We start from the raw sequence: 5,490 nt of genomic DNA, 5'->3' as shown, positions 1-5,490 counted from the left end.
TAATGTCTTCTTTTCCCCTTCTTTCTGGTTTTACCCAGTGATCATTCACTAGAGAGTTGTTCCCTTCCCATGAGTTTGAAGGCTTTTTGTTGCTTCTGTTGTTTTTTGATATTCAGCTTTATTCCGTGTTACTGATACCATACCGGGGGTTATTTCACTTTTCTTATATCTCTTGAGACTTAATTTGTGACTAGTATGCGCTGACCAGTTTTGGAGGTTTTGTGCAATGCTGAATAGAAAGTATAGTCTTTGTTTTTTGGGTAAATGTTCTGTAGGTATGTTAGCTCAGTTTGAGTCAAAACTTCAGATACTTCCATCATTATTTTGTTCCGTTTTTGTCTAGATAACCTGTCCATTGGTGATAGTGGGGTATTTAAGCATTGATCTTTTAATGTGTGGATTTGATGTGCTATTTAAGCTTTAGTAACATTTCTTGTATAAATGTTGATGCCCTTGCATTTAAGGCATAGATGTACAGAACTGAGATGTTACCTTGCTGAATTTTTCATTTGATAAGTATGAAGTGTCCTTCTCCACCTTGTCTAATTTTTGTTTGACGTCTATTTTGCTTGATATTACAAGGGCTACATCAGCTGGTTTCTCAGCTCCATTTGCTTGGAAAACCTTTTTCCAACCCTTTATTTTGAGGTAATATCCTTCTTTGATACATAGATGTGTTTCTTGTATGCAACAGAAGGATGGATCCTGGTTTTACATTCATCCTGTTAGCCTTTGTCTTTCCATTGTGTAACTGAGTCCATTGATATTGAGAGATATTAGTGACCAAATATTAATACTGTTATTTTAATTTTTATTAATAAATTACCTAAGTTTGCATCCTAATCAAATCTTCCAGTTCCCCCTCCCATCTCAGACCTTCCCTATCATCTCTCCTTCTACCTTCCTTCTTCCCTTTCTGCTCAGAGAAGAGGAAGTCTCCCGTGGAAATCAACCTGCCTTGGCAAAACAAGTTGCAGTAGAAATAGATGCATCTATTCCTAATGAGCCTAGAGAAGGCATTCCAGTTAGGGAAAGGGTCCAGAGGCAGGCAACAGAGTCAGAGACAGACACTGCTCCATAGGGGTCCCACAGGAAGACAAAGCTGCAAATCTGCTACATATGTGTAGGGGGCCTAGGTCTGTCCCATGCATGCTCTCTGGTTGGGGGCTCAATCTCCGTGAACACCTAGGGGCCCAGTTAGTTGATTCTGTAGATTTTCTTGTGATGTCCTTGACCTGTCTGGCTTCTTCAATCCTTCCTTGCCCTTTTCTACAAGATTCCCTGAGCTCTTACTAATCTTAGCCTGTAGGGTCTCTACATGTGCTTAGATCAGCTCCCAGGTGATCTTGGGCAGTGAGAGGTCCTTGGCTGAGCTAAAGGTTTTGAAGCCCTGGGGACCTCGAAGAGATGCTAGGAGCTTCTCCTGCTCCAGGGCAGCAGACTCCTGTCACTAGCCTCAGCCCCTCATATATTTGTGCCCATCATTCACATAAGTGCAACACCTGAAGTCCCCTTCCTCCACATGTAGATGAGGCATCTTGAACATCTCAGACTAAGACAATAGAAAAAGGGACAAGACATGACCTGTGGTCACTTAGGTTCAAGACAGAGATATCCATGCTAATGAGGTACATAGAGGCCCAGAGGGCTTAGCCAATAAACTTTTCTTCCCAGACATCCCTCCCTGCAAAAGGTATTTAATCTCAGGGCCACCCTGAAAAGTGGAGTATGATTTTATGCATCTACTTTCCACCATGGCAATAAATGATTTGGAACCACAGATTGTTTCTTTTCGTCTGGATCTGCTGTGAGAAACCATGGAGAAGGTCTTTGCCTATAGAGCTGCCCTGTAGTAGTCTCCTGTGGAAGACCTCTTTGCACTCCTAGCCACAAATGCCTTGTTGGAATCTTGACCATTATAACATCATCAAATTTGTCCTGACCACTGATTCTGTGTTGGGTCCCTCCCTTCTGCCTCAGCTCCAGACTCAACTCACTCCTGCCTTGCCTAAAACAAAGGCTCACTACTCTGGAATTCACCTTCGAGAATTCCAGAGAAAAGTATGCCTGCTGGCTGGCATGTCTGCAGCCTGAGGACAGCTGTTGTTGACCTCCTCCCCCACCTTGGGCCTCGCCTCCGGCCACTCCCTGGAGTCCAAACCTGCGGGATGCCCTGAGCTGCTACCTTGGGGACTAGGCAAGCCCAGCAGCCCAGCTTCCCTTTGACTTCCCCTTTGACTCTGTTAGGACTCTTCCTGACTCCTCCCTCATTGCTTATATTATTCAAATGTCATTGTAACCTAGAGATTCAGTTTTGCTCTCTTGTATATAAATGTTGAACCCCAAAAGTAAAGACAAGCCTTGATTGGAAACCCTCAACTAGGCTTCATGTCCTTTTGTTCTTGAACTCTGTGTTTCAGGTCTCCTTTCTCCCTTTGGTCGAGGCAGAACCTGGTTCATGAAACTGCGGGACAATTTCAATTCTGCCATGAAGAAAATTGAAGACAACACCACACCTGTGTTTGTGGTGAATATCAAAGCCAAGTACCAGATCCAACAGGCTGTGAAGAAACTCAGGGGCTTAATGTGGCCCAAGTCAATACCCTGATAGAGTCTGATAGAGAAAATGAGGTGTATGTTTTGTTGTTTCTTGACTATGAAGCTCTGGATGTTGCCAACAAATATGAAATAATCTCATGTGAGTTCTGCTGGGTAATTCTCAAAATATACTATTATTTTCTCTATAAAAAAATGAAACAACATAAACATGTACTAGAATGGTTGAGGAGCTGTGGATAATCTAAGAGGTCATGATCAGAATATATTGATCATGATCAGAATATATTGTATGAAAAATTATATTCCATAAAAATGAAATACTTAACAATTTAATGTTTTATAATTTGTAATAAATTTATAAATACATTGTTATACTGACAATTTTAAAATGTTGTTTTCAGTTTCTTTAAATCATTTGATTGTCCACTGTTTTATATTAGGAGTCTATAAGATAAAATTTTATATGTTAATTTTCTTTTGAGAGTTTTACATGCCTACTGTATTTACATCATTAACACTCCTCTCTTTCAGTTCCTCCCATGTCCTCTTCAATCCCTTTCACATTTATATATATTCTTTTTGAACTATAATACAATTTATATTATAGATAGTAATAATATAATATAATCTGCCATCAGTCATTGAATACATGTAGCTGTTTTTTCTAGGGACCTTGCTTTATTAAACTCCAGAGGACAATGAGACCGTCTACCTTGTTCCCAATCCCAGAAAATGAGACTCCACTCCAGCAGCCGAGCTCGACCTCACTGGATTAGACATGGGTTTCTCATCCTCCCCCTGCTATTCACTTCTATCCAGCGTAGCCCTTATATCTGGAGATTCAAGGTTCAAATTTCCCCATCCATGTAGACTTGTGTTATCATTATGCAAACACTGTATAAGCAACAATAAAGTTAAGGTGTCATGGATGCAACTTTCCTGCCATATCTAAAAAAAGTGCTGTTTTGGCAACAGTCATCCTGGATCTCTGGTATGTGCAACACTTTCTGCACATCTTCTGCAAATTTACCTGAGATTCAGGATTAGGAGATGCATGATGGATGTGGTCACCTTGGATCCAGAACACAGCCATTACTTATTATTTTTTATCTGTTGTGTGTCTCTATAGTGATCTCCATAAATTGTAAAAGAAGCTTGTTCTCTGGAATATACGAGGTACACTTTCACATGTATATAAAATTAATCATCATTAGTTTGATAATATATTGGTTTAAGATAACTCACTCAGGAATCATAATAAATCAACAAATGAAACCTCATGAAAAATAAAAACTTCCTTTTTTAAAATAAAAGCTTCTTCAACAGAAAGAAAAAATAATGGTGTGAAAAACAAATACGCAGAGTGGAAATTAATCATCGTGAGCAATACATTTCATATAGAATTAATATATAGAATATATAAAAAACCCATCACACACACACATACACACACACACATTAAAAAAACTAACAACCCAATAAAAACTTGAGAAATGGATCTCTTTATAGAGTTCTTAGAAGAAAAACATAAAATGACTCCCACCCTCAACTATGGCAATGATACTTTTTTTTACTTTCTTAGATTTTGCAGTTATTTCAATATGTATACATCTGAAGGTTTGTATCTAGGAGCCCTTGATGAGAGAAAGCAAGTAGTGTTTCTTTTTCTGGTGTGAGTCACCTCACTGAATATGATATCATATAGTGTATACATTTCTTGTATATATTTCTAAAAATATTCTTGATTTTATTATTCTTTATAGTTAAATAGTATTCTGTGGTGGTTTAACTGGTAATGGTCACTATAGACTCATTTATGAATGTTTGACCCATAGGGAGTAAGTGTCATTGACATTCTGACAGGGGTAAGATGAAGTCTCAAAGTTGTTTTAATTTATACTTCCCAAATTGTTGAAGAAGTTATACTATTTCAAGATAGTTATTAATAATATTTTTCTTCTTTAGACAATTCGCAGGTTACTTCCCTTGCCAATTTTAAAATAGTCTATATGTCTGTTTTTAACCTGTTTGGATATTTTTTAGTTTTTTTATATACATTTGGGTATAAATATTCTGTCAGATATATAGCTGACAAGAATTCTTTTTGACTCTTTGGCCTTCTCTTTACTCTGTTGACATTCTTTTGTTGTGTGGTACATTATGAAGTCACATTTGTCAATGGTTAGATTTTATTTATTTATTCTTGGATAAATAAAGTCCTATTCATAAGTCCTGTCCTAAACTCACATATGATACAGCTTGTGTTATCTTGTAGCACTTTCAGTGTTTTCAGGTTTCACATTTACGTCTTTAATCCACTTGGAGTTAGATTTATGCAAGGTGATAGATGCAAGCCAAATTTTACTTTTCTGCATGTGGACATACAGTTTCACAGCATCATCTTATAAAGGTTCTTTCTTTTCTCCAGCTCATAATTTTGGCTTTGTTGTCAGATATTAAATAGCTGAAATCATGTGTCCTCAAAGTTGGATCTTCAATTTGGTTTCATTCTTCTAAATGTCTGTTTTCTGTCAATACCTTATTCTTTTTATTACCATGATCTGCAATGTATTTGAAATGATAGTCTCCTATTTATTTACTTATTTTTTGGCTAAAGATCATTTGAGATATCTTGGGTATTTTATGGTTCCATATGAATTTTAGAATGTTATTTTCTATTTGTGTATTGAACAAAATGGGAACTTAGACTAAAATTGCATTGAACCTGCAAATAACTTTTGATAGATATCCTGGCACTTAATGTAAACTTGACATAAGTTAGAGTCATCTGAATGAAGGGTACTTGAACTGAGAAATTGCTTTCATAAGATACATCAGTTCTACCCTACTACCACCTGAATTGTTAGTACACAAAAATTCTGGAAAAAGGTGAGCCTGAGACCATCAGTATAGCAACATGGTTCCCTTTCA

This window comes from Mastomys coucha, unplaced genomic scaffold (assembly GCF_008632895.1).
Source record: "Mastomys coucha isolate ucsf_1 unplaced genomic scaffold, UCSF_Mcou_1 pScaffold23, whole genome shotgun sequence".
In the NCBI taxonomy this organism is placed as follows: domain Eukaryota; kingdom Metazoa; phylum Chordata; class Mammalia; order Rodentia; family Muridae; genus Mastomys; species Mastomys coucha.
This window is presented reverse-complemented; position numbering follows the sequence as displayed.